Source organism: Nerophis lumbriciformis, linkage group LG07 (genome assembly GCF_033978685.3).
Source record: "Nerophis lumbriciformis linkage group LG07, RoL_Nlum_v2.1, whole genome shotgun sequence".
In the NCBI taxonomy this organism is placed as follows: domain Eukaryota; kingdom Metazoa; phylum Chordata; class Actinopteri; order Syngnathiformes; family Syngnathidae; genus Nerophis; species Nerophis lumbriciformis.
In genome coordinates, this window is record NC_084554.2 from 51,972,501 (window position 1) to 51,995,265 (window position 22,765).

Here is a 22,765-nt window from a genome sequence, read left to right on the forward strand (position 1 = left end):
TACATTTTTAAAAATGTAAAATCTTTTTTTCTTGATGTTGCTGAGCATAAAATACATTTTAAAATGTAAAATCTGACTTTTCTTGATAAAATACATTTTTAAAACATAAAATTTGACTTTTCTTGACATTGCTATACATAAAACCCATTTTAAAACGTAAAATCTGACTTTTCTTGACGTTGCTATACAAAAAATAAATATTTGAAAATGTAAAATCTTTTTTTCTTCACATTGCTAAACATAAAATACATTTTTGAAACGTAAAATCTGAATTTTTTTGATAAAATAAAATTTTAAAACGTAAAATCAAACTTTTCTTCACATTGCTATACATAAAACACATTTTTAAAATGTAATATCTGACTTTTCTTGACGTTACTATATATCAAATAAATTTTAAAATTTTAAAATCTGATTTTTCTTGACGTTGCTAAACATAAAAGACATTTTTAAAAAGTAAAATCTGACTTTTCTTCACATTGCTGAACAAAAAATAAATTTTTAAAACGTAAAATCTGACATTTCTTGATAAAAGACATTTTTAAAACATAAAATCTGACTTTTCTTGACGTTGCTATACAAAAAATAAATTTTTAAAAATGTAAAATCTTTTTTTCTTGATGTTGCTGAGCATAAAATACATTTTAAAATGTAAAATCTGAATTTTCTTGATAAAATACATTTTTAAAACATAAAATTTGACTTTTCTTGACATTGCTATACATAAAACCCATTTTAAAACGTAAAATATGACTTTTCTTGACGTTGCTATACAAAAAATAAATATTTGAAAATGTAAAATCTTTTTTTCTTCACATTGCTAAACATAAAATACATTTTTGAAACGTAAAATCTGAATTTTTTTGATAAAATACATTTTTAAAACGTAAAATCAAACTTTTCTTCACATTGCTATACATAAAACCCATTTTTAAAACGTAAAATCTGACTTTTCTTGACGTTACTATACATAAAATAAATTTAATTTTTTTTTAAATCTGACTTTTATTGATGTTGCAAAACATAAAAGACATTTTTAAAAAGTAAAATCTGACTTTTCTTCACATTGCTAAACAAAAAATAATTTTTTTAAACGTAAAATCTGACATTTCTTGATAAAAGACATTTTTAAAACGTAAAATCAGACTTTTTTTTGATGTTGCTATTCATAAAATACATTTTAAAATGTAAAATCTGACTTTTCTTGATAAAATACATTTTTAAAATGTAAAATCTGACTTTTCTTGACGTTGCTATACAAAAAATAATTTTTTGAAAATGTAAAATCTTTTTTTCTTGATGTTGCTAAGCATAAAATACATTTTAAAATGTAAAATCTGACTTTTCTTGATAAAATACATTTTTAAAACATAAAATGTGACTTTTCTTGACATTGCTATACATAAAACCCATTTTTAAAACGTAAAATCTGACTTTTCTTCACATTGCTAAACATAAAATACATTTTTAAAATGTAAAATCTGACATTTTTTGATAAAATACATTTTTAAAACATAAAATCAAACTTTTCTTCACATTGCTATACATAAAACCCATTTTTAAAACGTAAAATCTGACTTTTCTTGACGTTACTATACATAAAATAAATTTAATTTTTTTTTAAATCCGACTTTTCTTGACGTTGCTAAACATAAAAGACATTTTTAAAACGTAAAATCTGACTTTTCTTCACATTGCTAAACAAAAAAACAAATTTTAAAACGTAAAATCTGACATTTCTTGATAAAATACATTTTTAAAACATAAAATCTGACTTTTCTTGACGTTGCTATACAAAAAATACATTTTTAAAAATGTAAAATCTTTTTTTCTTGATGTTGCTGAGCATAAAATACATTTTAAAATGTAAAATCTGACTTTTCTTGATAAAATACATTTTTAAAACATAAAATTTGACTTTTCTTGACGTTGCTATACATAAAACACATTTTAAAACGTAAAATCTGACTTTTCTTGACGTTGCTATACAAAAAATAAATATTTGAAAATGTAAAATCTTTTTTTCTTCACATTGCTAAACATAAAATACATTTTTGAAACGTAAAATCTGAATTTTTTTGACAAAATACATTTTTAAAACGTAAAATCAAACTTTTCTTCACATTGCTATACATAAAACCCATTTTAAAACGTAATATCTGACTTTTCTTGACGTTACTATACATCAAATAAATTTTAACATTTTAAAATCTGATTTTTCTTGACGTTGCTAAACATAAAAGACCTTTTTAAAAAGTAAAATCTGACTTTTCTTCACATTGCTGAACAAAAAATAAATTTTTAAAACGTAAAATCTGACATTTCTTGATAAAAGACATTTTTAAAACATAAAATCTGACTTTTCTTGACGTTGCTATACAAAAAATACATTTTTAAAAATGTAAAATCTTTTTTTCTTGATGTTGCTGAGCATAAAATACATTTTAAAATGTAAAATCTGACTTTTCTTGATAAAAGACATTTTTAAAACATAAAATTTGACTTTTCTTGACATTGCTATACATAAAACCCATTTTTAAAACGTAAAATCTGACTTTTCTTGATAAAATACATTTTTAAAACATAAAATGTGACTTTTCTTGACATTGCTATACATAAAACCCATTTTTAAAACGTAAAATCTGACTTTTCTTCACATTGCTAAACATAAAATACATTTTTAAAATGTAAAATCTGACATTTTTTGATAAAATACATTTTTAAAACGTAAAATCAAACTTTTCTTCACATTGCTATACATAAAACCCATTTTTAAAACGTAAAATCTGATTTTTCTTGACGTTACTATACATAAAATAAATTTAAATTTTTTTTTAAATCCGACTTTTCTTGACGTTGCTAAACATAAAAGACATTTTTAAAAAGTAAAATCTGACTTATCTTCACATTGCTAAACAAAACATAAATTTTTTAAACGTAAAATCTGACATTTCTTGATAAAATACATTTTTAAAACGTAAAATCTGACTTTTCTTGACGTTGCTATACATAAAATAAATTTAATTTTTTTTTAAATTGGACTTTTCTTGACGTTGCTAAACATAAAAGACATTTTTAAAACGTAAAATAGGACTTTTCTTGACGTTGCTATACATAAAATACATTTTTAAAATGCAAAATATTACTTTTCTCCATAAAATATATTTTTTTAAACGTAAAATCTGACTTTCCTTCACATTGTTATCCATAAAATACATTTTTAAAATGTCTTTTATTTATTTTTTTACATTGCCTATTTTCTTTTTTTAACTTCTCCCCCTTTTGCAACTCATGCATTTCTAATGTTTATGCATAAAAGCGTGCAAAAAATGCACTTTCATTATAGGAGCCATGCAGGAAGTCCTTAGGTGTTTGACTTGCGACCCGCAGAAGCTTCTAGAAGGAAGGGAAGAAGGAGTGATACAACAGCAGACATCAACATATATAGCATGAATCACTGCTTTATGTGCAACATTTCCCACGTCACGTGTGCACTATAACATTTCCATGCATACACTTACACGCAACTTTTGGGGTCATTTCGTCACCACCCGCGGGAAAAAGACATTACCCCCCCTCCCCCTTTCTAGTACTTGCCAAAGACATCAATTGCATGGCAAATGAAATGTTGGCGCTAATGAAGACGCATCTTTTAATACGCGCTATTAACTATTATTATGATTCTTGCTGCATCAGCAGGACACCGGCTGAGTGAACGCGCGTCGCCGTCGCGTACGCGCACCTGCCAGGCCGTCCATAACCTCCCAGACAGCGCGTCCGAAAATGATGTTTTTCTTTGTTTTTTTTTTACTTTGCAAAATAGCAAAAAATGCTGCAACTCGTTTTGCTATGTTTTTTTTATGGCTGTTGTTTTGTTTGTTTGTCGTGCGTCGCGCATGCGTATGAACACCTGAAAGACGCACTATAATATATTCATGTCCAGTAAAAGTCTATTTTGTCGCCTTAAATAATTCCAAGAATCGAACTAAACTTACATTTGTGCGACTTCTTTGTAATAAAATGGAAATAAAAAAGTGTTTATTTGACAAAGCGTGTCATATTATAAATGTGCATGCAATAATCAATATTATTATTATTATTATTATTATTATTATTATTATTATTATTATTATACAATATATACAATATATTACTCTTATTGTTCTTTAAAAAAAATATATATATATACATAGAAATATTTTGACACATTTTCTATGTTGAAAAAAAAAAAAAAAAAATATATATATATATATATATATATGTATATATATGTATTTTTTTTTTATTTTTTTTAATTTTTTTAATTTTTTCAACATAGAAAATGTGTCAAAATATTTCTATGTATAATTTTTTTAAAAAATTTTTTAAAGATTATATTTGGTATTTTGGACCAAAAAAAATATTTTCACACATTTTCTATGTTGAAAAAAAAAAAAAAAAAAAAAAAAAAAAATATATATATATATATATATATATATATATATATTTTTTTTTTCAACATAGAAAATGTGTCAAAATAATTCTAGAAGAAAGAAAAAAAAAAAATATATATATATATATATATATATATATATATATCTGCGATGAGGTGGCGACTTGTCCAGGGTGTACCCCGCCTTCCGCCCGATTGTAGCTGAGATAGGCTCCAGCGCCCCCCGCGACCCCGAAGGGAATAAGCGGTAGAAAATGGATGGATGGATGGATATATATATATATATATATATATATATATATATATATATATATATATATATATATATATATATATATATATATATATTATTATTTTTTTTTCAACATAGAAAATGTGTCAAAATATTTTTTTTGGTCCAAATATATATATGATTTAATAAATGATGTGAAATAAAAATAATGAAATACATTTTTGTACTGTAGTATAATACATTATTAATACGTAAATTCTGACTTTTCTTGACATTGCTATACATTAGAGACATTTTTAAAATGTAAAATCTGACTTTTCTTAACGTTGCTTCACATAAAATACGTTCTTAAAATGTAAAATCTGACTTTTCTTGACATTGCTTTACATAAAATAAATTTTAAACGTCAACTCTGACTTTTCTTGATGTTGCTTTGCATAAAAGACATTTTTAAAATGTAAAATCTGACTTTTCTTGACATTGCTTCACATAAAATACATTTTTAAACCAAAAAATCTAACTTCTCTTGACGTTTCTTTACATAAAATACATTTTTAAAAGTAAAATCTGACTTTTCTTGACAATGATTCACATAAAATACATTTTTAAAACGTAAAATCTGACTTTTCTTGACGTTTCTTTACATAAAATACATTTTTAAAACATAACATTTGATATTTCTTAATGTTGCTTTACATAAAATACATTTTTTAAATGTAAAATCTGACTTTTCTTGATGTTGCTTCACATAAAATACATTTTTAAAACAACAAATCTGACTTTTCTTGACGTTTCTTTACATAAAATACATTTTTAAAACATAACATTTGATATTTCTTAATGTTGCTTTACATAAAATACATTTTTAAAATGTAAAATCTGACTTTTCTTGACATTGCTTCACATAAAATACATTTTTAAACCAAAAAATCTGACTTTTCTTGACGTTTCTTTACATAAAATACATTTTTAAAATGTAAAATCTGACTTTTCTTGACATTGCTTTACATAAAATACATTTTTAAAACGTAAAATCTGACTTTTCTTGACGTTTCCTTACATAAAATACATTTTTAAAACGTAAAATTTGACATTTCTTGATGTTGCTTTACATAAAATACATTTCTAAAATGTAAAATTTGACTTTTCTTGACATTGCTTCACATAAAATACATTTTTAAAATGTAAAATCTGACTTTTCTTGACGTTGCTTCACATAAAATACATTTTTAAAACAAAAAATCTGACTTTTCTTGACATTTCTTTACATAAAATACATTTTTAAAATGTAAAATCTGACATTTTTTGACGTTTCTTTACATAAAATACATTTTTAAAATGTAAAATCTTACTTTTCTTGACGTTGCTTCACATAAAATACATTTTTAAAATGTAAAATCTGACTTTTCTTGACGTTGTTTCACATAAAATACATTTTTAAAACAAAAAATCTGACTTTTCTTGACGTTTCTTTACATAAAATACATTTTTAAAACGTAAAATCTGACTTTTCTTGACGTTTTTTTACATAAAATAAATACATTTTTAAAATGTAAAATCTGACTTTTTTTGATGTTGCTTTACATAAAATGAATTTTTAAAATGTAAAATCAGACTTTTCTTGACGTTGCTTCACATAAAATACATTTTTAAAACGTAAAATCTGACTTTTCTTGATGTTTCTTTACTTAAAATAAATTTTTAAAAGGAAAATCTGACTTTTCTTCACAATGCTTCACATAAAAAAAATTTAAAACAAAAAATCAGACTTTTCTTGACGTTGCTTCACATAAAATACATTTTTAAAACAAAAAATCAGACTTTTCTTGACGTTTCTTTACATAAAATACATTTTTAAAACGTAAAATCTGACATTTCTTGACATTGCTTCACATAAAAAAATTTTAAAACAAAAAATCTGACTTTTCTTGACATTGCTTCACATAAAATACATTTTTAAAACGTAAAATCTGACTTTTCTTGACATTGCTTCACATAAAATACATTTTTAAAACATAAAATTTGATATTTCTTAATGTTGCTTTACATAAAATACATTTTTTAAATGTAAAATCTGACTTTTCTTGACGTTGCTTCACAAAAAATAAATTTTTTAAAATGTAAAATCAGACCTTTCTTCACATTGCTATACATCAAAGACATTTTTAAAAGTAAAATCAGACTTTTCTTGACGTGGCTACACATAAAATACATTTTTAAAACGTAAAATCTGACTTTTCTTGACGTTTCTTTACATCAAAGACATTTTTAAAAGTAAAATCTGACTTTTCTTGACGTTGCTTCACATAAAATATATTTTTAAAATGTAAAATCTGACTTTTCTTGACGTTGCTTCACATATAATACATTTTTAAAACGTAAAATCTGACTTTTCTTGACGTTTCTTTACATAAAATAAATGTTTTAAATGTAAAATCTGACTTTTCTTGACGTTGCTTCACATAAAATACATTTTTAAAACGTAAAATCTGAATTTTCTTGATGTTTCTTTACATAAAATACATTTTTAAAACGTAAAATTTGACATTTCTTGATGTTGCTTTACATAAAATACATTTTTAAAATGTAAAATCTGACTTTTCTTGACGTTGCTTCACATAAAATACATTTTTAAAATGTAAAATCTGACTTTTCTTCACATTGCTATACATCAAAGACTTTTAAAAGTAAAATCTTACTTTTCTTGACGTTGCTTCACATAAAAGGCTTTGAGCTGAGGCAACCTTCATTATCCAACGAAGGTGTTCATCAGTCATTATATCTCGTAGTCCACCCGGACCACAGTCTTGGGTGCGTGCTTTAAAGGCACTGCATTTAACGTCCTCTACGAGCTGTCGTCACGTCCGCTTTTCATCCATTCTGACAACGTGCCGGCCCAGTCACAAGATGTGTGCGGCTTCTGTATGATCACACACGGGAATGCAACGCATACTTGATCAACAGCGATACAAGTTACACTGAGGGTGCCCGTATAAACAACTTTAAGTCTTGTTAGAAATATACGCCACACTGTGAACCCACACAAACAAACAAACAACCCCCCCATAGCGTCCCGGAAGAGTTAGTGCTGCAAAGGCTTCTGGGTATTTGTTCTGTTGTGTTTATGTTGTGTTACGGTGCGGATGTTTTCCCGAAATGTGTTTGCCATTCTTGTTTGGGGTGGGTTCACAGTGTGGCGTATATTTCTAACAGAACTTAAAGTTGTTTATACGGCCACCCTCAGTGTGACCTGTATCGCTGTTGATCAAGTATGTAATATGTAACTGGTTTGACACCCACGCTATACATCAAAGACATTTTTAAAAGTAAAATCTGACTTTTCTTGACATTGATGTTTTTTATTTTATTTTATTTTTTTTACTTTGCAATATTGCAAAACATTTTACAGCTCGTTTTACTATGTTTTGTCATGGCTGTTTTGTTTGTTTGTCGTGCGTCACGCATGCGTACGCATACCTGAAAGATGCACTATAATATATTCATGTACAGTAAAAGTCTTATTTTGTCGCCTTAAATAAGTCCAAGAATCGAACCAAACTTACATTTGTGCGACGTCTTTGTAATAAAATGGAAATAAAAAAAGTGTTTATTTGACAAAGCGTGTCAGGGTTGTCATATTAGCCCCCCCCGACCCCCCCTCCCCTCCCACAGCATGGCGCGTTTATGACACGTCAATCACGATGACATGACGTCATTGTAATAAAGTCCACTTACAGAGAAAAGAGTGGCACAAATCATATGGACGCCCCCCCCCTTTCCCAGTGGGGGGTCACTGCCTCTTAAATATGCCCCCCCCCGCGCCATATAAATAAACATAAGGATATTAATATTTGCATTAGTCGAACATTTGATTTTAGCTCCCGATGATGTCGAAACCCTTCAAAATAAAACGCACTATTACTTTACCACAAAAAAAAAAAAAAAAAAATCATAATTATTATCAATAATAATTCATTGACACACTTTTTTTTTTTTTTTTTTTTTACTGATGAAAAATTGCTACGGGAATGTTCTAGAAATAAACGTCATGTTAAATACCGACAATATGTGTCAAATATCGTCATTTTTTGAAAGTACAAACGTTTGTTTTAAATTCCTAGGAGGTTTCGTGAATCGCTGAGAACTGCAAAGTTACAAATAAAAAGTATATTGAGTTTAAAAAAAAAAAAAAAAAATCTATTTTATATTGTTATGATTTTATTTTATTTTATATTTATAAAGTAAATGATAAATTAATATATGTGACAGTAATAATCCTGTATTATTGGGAAAAAAAACAAAAACAATTTGTTAATATTTTTCACACTGAAAATGTAATCAATAATCAATAATTGGTTTTTAATTTGTAAAAAAATGTATTTGTTATAAATGTGCATGCAATAATCAATATTATTGGTATTATTATTATACAACATATTAATCTTATTGTTCTTTAAAAAAAAAAAAAAAAAGACAAATATTTTTGACATAGAAAAAGTGTCCAAATAACATTTGTTTTTGGTCCAAAATATAATTTAATAAATAATGCAAAATAAAAATAATCAAATAAATCTTTGCACTGCAGTATAATACATTTTTAAAACTTAAAATCTGACTTCTTGATAAAAATACATTTTTTTAAACGTAAACATACAAAAGTAGCACCATTTTTGATTCATTAGTACCTTGATACTATACTAGTACTGTTTTTGATTTATTAGTACCACGATAATATACTAGTACTGTTTTTGATTCATTAGTACCATGATACTATACTAGTACTATTTTTGATTCATTAGTACCACAATACTATACTAGTACCGTTTTTGATTCATTAGTACCGCAATACTATACTAGTACTATTTCTGATTTATTAGTACCACAATGCTATTCTAGTACCGTTTTTGATTCATTAGTACCACAATACTATACTAGGACTATTTCTGATTCATTAGTACCACAGTGCTATACTAGTACCGTTTTTGATTCATTAGTACCACGATACTATACTAGTACTATTTTTGATTCATTAGTACCACGGTACTATACTAGAACCGTTGTTGATTCATTAGTGCCGGATGTTTTTGATTCATTAGTCCGGATGTTGTGGATCGGTGGAGGGAATACTTCGAAGAACTCCTCAATCCCACCAACACGTCCTCCTATGAGGAAGCAGTGCCTGGGGAGTCTGTGGTGGGCTCTCCTATTTCTGGGGCTGAGGTTGCTGAGGTAGTTAAAAAGCTCCTCGGTGGCAAGGCCCCGGTGGTAGATGAGATCCGCCCGGAGTTCCTTAAGGCTCTGGATGCTGTGGGGCTGTCTTGGTTGACAAGACTCTGCAGCATCGCGTGGACATCGGGGGCAGTACCTCTGGATTGGCAGACCGGGGTGGTGGTTCCTCTCTTTAAGAAGGGGAACCGGAGGGTGTGTTCTAACTATCGTGGGATCACACTCCTCAGCCTTCCCGGTAAGGTCTATTCAGGTGTACTGGAGAGGAGGCTACGCCGGATAGTCGAACCTCGGATTCAGGAGGAACAGTGTGGTTTTCGTCCTGGTCGTGGAACTGTGGACCAGCTCTATACTCTCGGCAGGGTCCTTGAGGGTGCATGGGAGTTTGCCCAACCAGTCTACATGTGTTTTGTGGACTTGGAGAAGGCATTCGACCGTGTCCCTCGGGAAGTCCTGTGGGGAGTGCTCAGAGAGTACGGGGTATCAGACTGTCTGATTGTGGCAGTCCGCTCCCTGTATGATCAGTGCCAGAGCTTGGTCCGCATTGCCGGCTGTAAGTCGGACACGTTTCCAGTGAGTGTTGGACTCCGCCAAGGCTGCCCTTTGTCACCGATTCTGTTCATAACTTTTATGGACAGAATTTCTAGGCGCAGTCAAGGTGTTGAGGGGATCTGGTTTGGTGGCTGCAGGATTAGGTCTCTGCTTTTTGCAGATGATGTGGTCCTGATGGCTTCATCTGGCCAGGATCTTCAGCTCTCACTGGATCGGTTCGCAGCTGAGTGTGAAGCGACTGGGATGAGAATCAGCACCTCCAAGTCCGAGTCCATGGTTCTCGCCCGGAAAAGGGTGGAGTCCCATCTCCGGGTTGGGGAGGAGATCTTGCCCCAAGTGGAGGAGTTCAAGTACCTCGGAGTCTTGTTCACGAGTGGGGGAAGAGTGGATGGTGAGATCGACAGGCGGATCGGTGCGGCGTCTTCAGTAATGCGGACGCTGTATCGATCCATTGTGGTGAAGAAGGAGCTGAGCCGGAAGGCAAAGCTCTCAATTTACCGGTCGATCTACGTTCCCATCCTCACCTATGGTCATGAGCTTTGGGTTATGACCGAAAGGACAAGATCACGGGTACAAGCGGCCGAAATGAGTTTCCTCCGCCGGGTGGCGGGGCTCTCCCTTAGAGATAGGGTGAGAAGCTCTGTCATTCGGGGGGAGCTCAAAGTAAAGCCGCTGCTCCTCCATATGGAGAGGAGCCAGATGAGGTGGTTCGGGCATCTGGTCAGGATGCCACCCAAACGCCTCCCTAGGTAGGAGGCCGCGGGGAAGACCCAGGACACGTTGGGAAGACTATGTCTCCCGGCTGGCTTGGGAACGCCTCGGGGTCCCACAGGAAGAGCTGGACGAAGTGGCTGGGGAGAGGGAAGTCTGGGCTTCCCTGCTTAGGCTGCTGCCTCCGCGACCCGACCTCGGATAAGCGGAAGAAGATGGATGGATGGATAGTGCCGCAATACTACACTAGTACTGTTTTTGATTCATTAGTACCACTATACTTTACTAGTACTAATTTTGATTCATTAGTACCACGATACTATACTAGTACGTTTTTGATTCATTTGTACCGCGATACTATACTAGTACTATTTCTGATTCATTAGTAACACGATACTATACTAGTACCATTTTTGATTCATTAGTACCGCAATACTATACTAGTACCGTTTTTGATTCATTAGTACCACGATACTATACTAGTACCGTTTTTGATTCATTAGTAACAAATACTATACTACTACCGTTTTTGATTCATTAGTACCGCAATACTATATAAGTATCGTTTTTGATTTATGAGTACCACGATACTATACTAGTACTATTTTTGATTCATTAGTACCACGATACTATACTAGTACCGTTTTTGATTCATTAGTAACAAATACTATACTACTACCGTTTTTGATTCATTAGTACCGCAATACTATACTAGTACTATTTCTGATTCATTAGTAACACGATACTATACTAGTACCATTTTTGATTCATTAGTACCGCAATACTATACTAGTACCGTTTTTGATTCATTAGTACCACGATACTATACTAGTACCGTTTTTGATTCATTAGTAACAAATACTATACTACTACCGTTTTTGATTCATTAGTACCGCAATACTATACTAGTACTATTTCTGATTCATTAGTAACACGATACTATACTAGTACCATTTTTGATTCATTAGTACCGCAATAGTATACTAGGACTATTTCTGATTCATTAGTATCACGATGCTATACTAGTACCATTTTTGATTCATTAGTACCACAATACTATACTAGTACTATTTTTGATTCATTAGTACCACGATACTATACTAGAACCGTTTTTGATTCATTAGTGCCGCAATACTATACTAGGACTATTTCTGATTCATTAGTACCACAATACTATACTAGTACCGTTTTTGATTCATCAGTACCACAATACTATACTAGTACCGTTTCTGATTCATCAGTACTGCGATACTATACTAGTACCGTTTTTGATTCATTAGTACCACGATACTATACTAGTACCGTTTTTGATTCATTAGTACCACGATACTATACTAGTACTATTTTTTATTGATCAGTTCCGCGATACTATACTAGTATATAACCCTAATGTAAATATATATAAATATATTTTTTTGGGGAAAAAAATAATAAATTTGTTGTGCGCCCCTAATGACTGAAGGAAGCGTTCCACTGGAAAACACGGCCTTTGTTTACGTTTGATTCCCGATGACGTCACAGACGTCATGCCGGAGCCGAGGAGCAGCTAAGTTTAGACGGAGAAGTCCTGAGCGGACTCTTCTGGGCCGAGGGCGTCCGGGGGCCGACACAAATGTTGCGTGGCGTCTGCACTCTGACCCCTGGAATGCGTCTTCAAAAGAGGACCAGGGTCCACTCCTCCTCAGCTCTTTTTTTCCCGTCCCGCCTCACCGGCCGTTTTATTTTTTTGTCAGCACCGCGTCCCTTCCCCCCTTTCCCCGCCTGACTAATGAAACGTCACACAAACAACTTCTTCCCAGTCGGAGGATGGCGAGGAGCGGCCGCGGGAGTCCTGTAAAAGACGGTCCACCATGGACTCTTCTCATTTCTAGTCCTACAACTGGGCGAAGCTGTATCGCGATATCAATGTTTTGTATCGGTCCATATCGAGGTTTAATGGAAGGAAATAACGACTGTGTAACATGTATTTGCCCTTTTATTCTTATTTAACTATGGAAATGAATTTTTCTTATGCAGTATTTTTTTTAAATATTATTATTAAATCGGTCGATATCGATAATTAATGTCGATACAAGCGTGGAAAACACTCAAACAATGTCAACAAAATATTAAAATCACATTGAACACTTAACAATAAGCTCTTAAAAATAAGGAATATGTAAGAAATGCTTCATAAAGAGTTAGAAAATAGTGCAAAGTGTGAAAATGTAAACATAGAGAAACCTGAGAAGAACTATTTTCTGCAGGTTTAGTGGCAGGAAAAAACGTCTGTGTAACATTAATTTGCCCTGTTATTTTTATTTAACTATGGAACTGATTTTTTGTTATGCAGTAATTGTTTAAATATTATTACTATATCGGTCGATATCGATAATTGCTGTCAACACAAGCGTGGAAAACACTCAAACAATGTCAACAAAATAGTAAAATCACATTCAACACTTAACAATAAGCTCTTAAAATAAGGAATATGTAAGCAATGCTTCATAATGTGTAAGAAAATAGTGCAAAGTGTGAAAATGTAAACATAGAGAAACCTGAGAAGAACTATTTTCTGCAGGTTTAGTGGCAGGAAAAAACGTCTGTGTAACATTAATTTGCCCTGTTATTTTTATTTAACTATGGAACATTTTTTTTGTTATGTAGTCATTCTTTTAATATTATTATTATATTGGTCAATATCGATAATTAATGTCGATACAAGCGTGGAGAACACTCAGACAATGTCAACAAAATAGTAAAATCACATTGAACACTTAACAATAAGCACTTAAAAATAAGGAATATGTAAGAAATGCTTTATAAAGTGTAAGAAAATTGTGCAAAGTGTGAAAATGTAAACATAGAGAAACCTGAGAAGAACTATTTTCTGCAGGTTTAGTGGCAGGAAATAACGTCTGTGTAACATTAATTTGCCCTGTTATTGTTATTTTAACGATGTAACGGATTTTTTGTTATGTAGTCATTTTTTAATATTATTATTATATCGGTCGATACCGATAATTGTTGTCAACACAAGCGTGAAAAACACTCAAACATTGTCAACAAAATAGTAAAATCACATTGAACACTTAACAATAAGCTCTTAAAATAAGGAATATGTAAGAAATGCTTCATAAAGTGCAAGAAAATAGTGCAAAGTGTGAAAATGTAAACGTAGAGAAACCCGAGAAGAACTATTTTCTGCAGGTTTAGAGGCAGGAAATAACGTCAGTGTAACATGTATCTGTCCTGTTATTTTTATTTAATTATGGAACACATTTTTTGTTATGTAGTCATTTTTTTAACATTATTATTATATTGGTCGATATCGATAATTGATGTCGCTACAAGCGTGGAGAACACTCAAAAAATGTCAACAAAATAGTAAAATCACATTCAACACTAAACAATAAGCTCTTAAAAATAATGAATATGTAAGAAATGCTTCATAAAGAGTTAGAAAATAGTGCAAAATGTGAAAATATAAACAGAAACCTGAGAATAACTATTTTTTGCAGGTTTAGTGGCAGGAAATAACGGCTGTGTAACATTAGTTTGTCCTGTTATTCTTATTTAACTATGGAAATGATTTTTTGTTATGCAGTAATTGTTTAAATATTATTACTATATCGGTCGATATCGATAATTGCTGTCAACACAAGCGTGGAAAACACTCAAACAATGTCAACAAAATAGTAAAATCACATTGAACACTTAACAATAAGCTCTTAAAATAAGGAATATGCAAGAAATGCTTCATAAAGTGCAAGAAAATAGTGCAAAGTGTGAAAATGTAAACACTGAGAAACCTGAGAATAACTATTTTCTGCAGGTTTAGTCGCAGGAAATAACATCTGTGTAACATGTATTTGCCCTGTTATTCTTATTTAGCTATGTAACTGATTTTTTTGTTATGTAGTAATTTTTTTATATTATTATTATTATATCGGTCGATACAGATAATTGTTGTCAACACAAGCGTGGAAAACCCTCAAACAATGTCAACAAAATAGTAAAATCACATTCAACACTTAACAATAAGCTCTTAAAATAAGGAATATGTAAGAAATGCTTCATAAAGTGCAAGAAAATAGTGCAAAGTGTGAAAATGTAAACATAGAGAAACCTGAGAAGAACTATTTTCTGCAGGTTTAGAGGCAGGAAATAACGGCTGTGTAACATGCATTTGCCCTGTTATTTTTATTTAACTATGGAACTGATTTTTTGTTATGTAGTCATTTTTTTAACATTATTATTATATTGGTCGATATCGATAATTAATGTCAATACAAGCGTGGAGAACACTCAAAAAATGTCAACAAAATAGTAAAATCACATTCAACACTAAACAATAAGCTCTTAAAAATAATGAATATGTAAGAAATGCTTCATAAAGTGTAAGAAAATTGTGCAAAGTGTGAAAATGTAAACAGAAACCTGAGAAGAACTATTTTCTGCAGGTTTAGTGGCAGGAAATAACGGCTGTGTAACATTAGTTTGTCCTGTTATTCTTATTTAACTATTGAAAGGATTTTTTGTTATGCAGTAATTGTTTAAATATTATTACTATATCGGTCTATATCGATAATTGCTGTCAACACAAGCGTGGAAAACACTCAAACAATGTCAACAAAATAGTATAATCAAATTAAACACTTAACAATAAGCTCTTAAAATTAAGGAATATGTAAGAAATGCTTCATAAAGAGTGAGAAAATAGTGCAAAGTGTGAAAATGTAAACACTGAGAAACCTGAGAAGAACTATTTTCTGCAGGTTTAGTGGCAGGAAATAACGTCTGTGTAACATTAATTTGCCCTGTTATTCTTATTTAGCTATGTAACTGATTTTTTTGTTATGTAGTCATTTTTTTATATTATTATTATATCGGTCGATACAGATAATTGTTGTCAACACAAGCGTGGAAAACACTCAAACAATGTCAACAAAATAGTAAAATCACATTGAACACTTACAATAAGATCTTAAAATGAAGGAATATGTAAGAAATGCTTCATAAAGTGTAAGAAAATAGTGCAAAGTGTGAAAATGTAAACGCAGAGAAACCCGAGAATAACTATTTTCTGCAGGTTTAGAGGCAGGAAATAACGACTGTGTAACATTAATTTGCCCTTTTATTCTTATTTAACTAAGGAAAGAAATTTTTCTTATGCAGTAATTTTTTTAAATTTTATTATTATATCGATCAATATCGATAATTAATGTTGATACAAGCGTGGAAAACACTCAAATGTCAACAAAATATTACAATCACATTGAACACTTAACAATAAGCACTTAAAAACAAGGAATATGTAAGCAATGCTTCATAAAGTGTAAGAAAATAGTGCAAAGTGTGAAAATGTAAACACAGAGAAACCTGAGAAGAACTATTTTCTGCAGGTTTAGTGGCAGGAAATAACGGCTGTGTAACATTCATTTGCCCTGTTATTCTTATTTAGCTATGTAACTGATTTTTTTGTTATGTAGTCATTTTTTAATATTATTATTATATCGATCGATACAGATAATTGTTGTCAACACAAGCGTGGAAAACACTCAAACAATGTCAACAAAATAGTAAAATCACATTTAACATTTACAATAAGCTCTTAAAATAAGGAATATGTAAGAAATGCTTCATAAAGTGCAAGAAAATAGTGCAAAGTGTGAAAATGTAAACACAGAGAAACCCGAAAAGAACTATTTTCTGCAGGTTTAGAGGCAGGAAATAACGGCTGTGTAACATGTATTTGCCCTGTTATTTTTATTTAACTATGGAACACATTTTTTGTTATGTAGTCATTTTTTTAACATTATTATTATATTGGTCGATATCGATAATTAATGTCAATACAAGCGTGGAGAACACTCAAAAAATGTCAACAAAATAGTAAAATCACATTCAACACTAAACAATAAGCTCTTAAAAATAATGAATATGTAAGAAATGCTTCATAAAGTGTAAGAAAATTGTGCAAAGTGTGAAAATGTAAACAGAAACCTGAGAAGAACTATTTTCTGCAGGTTTAGTCGCAAGAAATAATGTCTGTGTAACATTAATTTTCCCTGTCATTCTTATTTAGCTATGTAACTGATTTTTTTGTTATATAGTCATTTTTTTATATTACTATTATATCGGTCGATACAGATAATTGTTGTCAACACAAGCGTGGAAAACACTCAAACAATGTCAAAAAAATAGTAAAATCACATTGAACACTTAACAATAAGCTCTTAAAATAAGGAATATGTAAGAAATGCTTCATAAAGTGCAAGAAAATAGTGCAAAGTGTGAAAATGTAAACATAGAGAAACCCGAGAAGAACTATTTTCTGCAGGTTTAGAGGCAGGAAATAACGTCAGTGTAACATGTATCTGTCCTGTTATTTTTATTTAATTATGGAACACATTTTTTGTTATGTAGTCATTTTTTTAACATTATTATTATATTGGTCGATATCGATAATTAATGTCGATACAAGCGTGGAGAACACTCCAAAAATGTCAACAAAATAGTAAAATCACATTCAACACTAAACAATAAGCTCTTAAAAATAATGAATATGTAAGAAATGCTTCATAAAGAGTTAGAAAATAGTGCAAAGTGTGAAAATGTAAACAGAAACCTGAGAAGAACTATTTTCTGCAGGTTTAGTCGCAAGAAATAACGTCTGTGTAACATTAATTTGCCCTGTTATTCTTATTTAAATATGTAACAATTTTTTTTGTTATGTAGTAATTTTTTTATGTTATTATTATATCGGTCGATACCGATAATTGTTGTCAGCACAAATGTGGAAAACCCTCAAACAATGTCAACAAAATATTAAAATCACATTGAACACTTAACAATAAGCTCTTAAAATAAGGAATATGTAAGAAATGCTTCATAAAGAGTTAGAAAATAGTGCAAAGTGTGAAAATGTAAACACAGAGAAACCTGAGAAGAACTATTTTCTGCAGGTTTAGTGGCAGGAAATAATGTATGTGTAACATTAATTTGCCCTGTGTTTCTTATTTAACTATGGAACTGATTTTTTGTTATGCAGTCATTTTAAAAAAATATTATTATTGTATCAGTCGATATCGATGATTAATGTCGATACAAGTGTAGAAAACACTCAGATCACATTCCACACTTCAGAATAAGCTCTTAAAATGAAGGTGCAAAAATAAGGAATGTGTAAGAAATATTAAAAAAAATCTGCAAAGTGTGAAAATGAAAGAGTTCACAAAAATTGTTTGACGCTAATTATTCATTTAGCTGCTGGACAGCAATTTTGGGGGTTTTCTTTAGAGATAAAGGGGAGGTGCGACAGAGGCAGATATGGATGTATGTTTTGACATGACTAAGTGCAGTTTCACGATCATAATGATGTCATGGACGAAGGAGCAGGAGGATAAATAGTGGCAGGAAATAACGACTGTGTAACATTATTTTGCCATGTTATTCTTATTTAACTATGGATAGGAATTTTTGTTATGCAGTAATTGGTGAAATATTGATAATATATCAGTCTATATCTATAATTATTGACATTTATTATGACCTGGAGCAGGAGAAAAATAGTGGCAGGAAATAACGACTGTGTAACATTATTTTGCCATGTTATTCTTATTTGAAATAGCTTCTGGGCAGCAATTTTGGGGGTTTTCTTTAGAGATAAAGGGGAGGTGCGACAGAGGCAGATATGGATGTAAGTTTTGACATGATTAAGTGCAGTTTCACGATCATAATGATGTCATGGACGAAGGAGCAGGAGGAAAATAGTAGCAGGAAATAACGACTGTGTAACATTATTTTGCCATGTTATTCTTATTTAACTATGGAATGGAATTTTTGTTATGCAGTAATTGTTGAAATATTGATAATATATCAGTCCATATCTATAATTTTTTGACATTTATTATGACCTGGAGCAGGAGGAAAATAGTGGCAGGAAATAACGACTGTGTAACATTAATTTGCCATGTTATTCTTATTATAAATAGCTGCTGGGCAGCAATTTTTGGGGGTTTTCTTTAGAGATAAAGGGGAGGTGCGACAGAGGCAAATATAGATGTAGATTTTGACATGATTAAGTGCAGTTTCACGATAATAATGATGTCAGGGACGAAGGAGCAGGAGGAAAAATAGTGGCAGGAAATAACGACTGTGTAACATTATTTTGCCATGTTATTTTTATTTAACTATGGAAATGATTTTTTGTTATGCAGTAATTGTTGAAATATTGATAATATATCAGTCCATATCTATAATTATTGACATTTATTATGACCTGGAGCAGGAGGAAAATAGTGGCAGAAAATAACGACTGTGTAACATTATTTTGCCATGTTATTCTTATTTGAAATAGCTGCTGGGCAGCAATTTTTGGGGGTTTTCTTTAGAGATAAAGGGGAGGTGCGACAGAGGCAGATATGGATGTATGTTTTGACATGACTAAGTGCAGTTTCACGATCATAATGATGTCATGAACGAAGGAGCAGGAGGAAAAATAGTGGCAGGAAATAACGACTGTGTAACATTATTTTGCCATGTTATTCCTATTTAACTATGGAAATGATTTTTTGTTATGCAGTAATTGTTGAAATATTGATAATATATCGGTCCATATCTATAATTTTTTGACATTTATTATGACCTGGAGTAGGAGGAAAATAGTGGCAGGAAATAACGACTGTGTAACATTAATTTGCCATGTTATTCTTATTTGAAATAGCTGCTGGGCAGCAATTTTGGGGGTTTTCTTTAGAGATAAAGGGGAGGTGCGACAGAGGCAGATATGGATGTATGTTTTGACATGATTAATTGCAGTTTCACGATCATAATGATGTCATGGACGAAGGAGCAGGAGGAAAATAGTGGCAGGAAAGAACGACTGTGTAACATTAATTTGCCATGTTATTTTTATTTAACTATGGAAATGATTTTTTGTTATGCAGTAATTGTTGAAATATTGATAATATATCGATCCATATCTATGATTATTGATATTTATTATGACCTGGAGCAGGAGGAAAATAGTGGCAGGAAATAACGACTGTGTAACATTAATTTGCCATGTTATTCTTATTTTAAATAGCTGCTTGCAAGCAATTTTGGGGGTTTTCTTTAGAGATAAAGGAGAGGTGCAACAGAGGCAGATATGGATGTTTGTTTTGACATGACTAAGTGCTGTTTCACGATCATAATGATGTCATGGACGAAGGAGTAGGAGGAAAATAGTGGCAGGGAATAACGACTGTGTAACATTATTTTGCCATGTTATTCTTATTTAACTATGGAAAGGAATTTTTGCTATGCAGTAATTGTTGAAATATTGATAATATATCGATCCATATCTATAATTATTGACATTTATTATGACCTGGAGCAGGAGGAAAATAGTGGCAGGAAATAACGACTGTGTAACATTATTTTGCCATGTTATTCTTATTTGAAATAGCTGCTGGGCAGCAATTTTGGGGGTTTTCTTTAGAGATAAAGGGGAGGTGCAACAGAGGCAGATATGGATGTATGTTTTGACATGACTAAGTGCAGTTTCACGATCATAATGATGTCATGGACGAAGGAGCAGGAGGAAAAATAGTGGCAGGAAATAACGACTGTGTAACATTATTTTGCCATGTTATTCTTATTTAACTATGGAAATGATTTTTTGTTATGCAGTAATTGTTGAAATGTTGATATTATATCGGTCCATATCTATAATTATTGACATTTATTATGACCTGGAGCAGGAGGAAAATAGTGGCAGGAAATAACGACTGTGTAACATTAATTTGCCATGTTATTCTTATTTGAAATAGCTGCTGGGCAGCAATTTTGGGGGTTTTCTTTAGAGATAAAGGGGAGGTGCGACAGAGGCAGATATGGATGTATGTTTTGACATGACTAAGTGCAGTTTCATGATCATAATGATGTCATGGACGAAGGAGCAGGAGGAAAAATAGTGGCAGGAAATAAAGACTGTGTAACATTATTTTGCCATGTTATTTTTATTTAACTATGGAAAGGAATTTTTGTTATGCAGTAATTGTTGAAATATTGATAATATATCAGTCCATATCTATAATTATTGACATTTATTATGACCTGGAGCAGGAGGAAAATAGTGGCAGGAAATAACGACTGTGTAACATTAATTTGCCATGTTTCTCTTATTTGAAATAGCTGCTGGGCAGCAGTTTTGGGGGTTTTCTTTAGAGATAAAGGGGAGGTGCAACAGAGGCAGATATGGATGTATGTTTTGACATGACTAAGTGCAGTTTCACGATCATAATGATGTCATGGACGAAGGAGCAGGAGGAAAATAGTAGCAGGAAATAACGACTGTGTAACATTATTTTGCCATGTTATTCTTATTTAACTATGGAAAGGAATTTTTGTTATGCAGTAATTGTTGAAATATTGATAATATATCGATCCATATCTATGATTATTGATATTTATTATGACCTGGAGCAGGAGGAAAATAGTGGCAGGAAATAACGACTGTGTAACATTATTTTGCCATGTTGTTCTTATTTGAAATAGCTGCTGGGCAGCAATTTTTGGGGGTTTTCTTTAGAGATAAAGGAGAGGTGCAACAGAGGCAGATATGGATGTAAGTTTTGACATGACTAAGTGCAGTTTCACGATCATAATGATGTCATGGACGAAGGAGCAGGAGGAAAATAGTAGCAGGAAATAACGACTGTGTAACATTATTTTGCCATGTTATTCTTATTTAACTATGGAAAGGATTTTTTGTTATGCAGTAATTGTTGAAATATTGATAATATATCGGTCCATATCTATAATTATTGACATTTATTATGACCTGGAGCAGGAGGAAAATAGTGGCAGGAAATAACGACTGTGTAACATTATTTTGCCATGTTATTCTTATTTTAAATAGCTGCTGGGCAGCAATTTTGGGGTTTTTCTTTAGAGATAAAGGGGAGGTGCAACAGAGGCAGATATGGATGTATGTTTCGACATGACTAAGTGCAGTTTCATGATCATAATGATGTCATGGACAAAGGAGCAGGAGGAAAAATAGTGCCAGGAAATAACGACTGTGTAACATTATTTTGCCATGTTATTCTTATTTAACTATGGAAATGATTTGTTGTTATGCAGTAATTGTTGAAATATTGATAATATATCAGTCCATATCTATAATTATTGACATTTATTATGACCTGGGGCAGGAGGAATATAGTGGCAGGAAATAACGACTGTGTAACATTAATTTGCCATGTTATTCTTATTTGAAATAGCTGCTGGGCAGCAATTTTGGGGGTTTTCTTTAGAGATAAAGGGGAGGTGCGACAGAGGCAGATATGGATGTAAGTTTTGACATGATTAAGTGCAGTTTCACCATCATAATGATGTCATGGACGACAGCGAGTCCTGATGTGTCACTTTGCGTTTCGCCCGCTCAGCCAAAGAGCGTCTTCAACGTCTTCACTCCGCGGCGAGTTAGCGGACGAGTCAAGCGCGACAACACTTCCGCTCGCTTCACGTCTTTCACTCTTCGGAGCCTTTTGTGCCGCCGCTCGCTGGCTCCGCGGTCCCCTCCCGAAACGGGCTCCCCCCTTTCAAGCGGGAGGGCGAGGAATGCCGGGCTTGACAGCGGA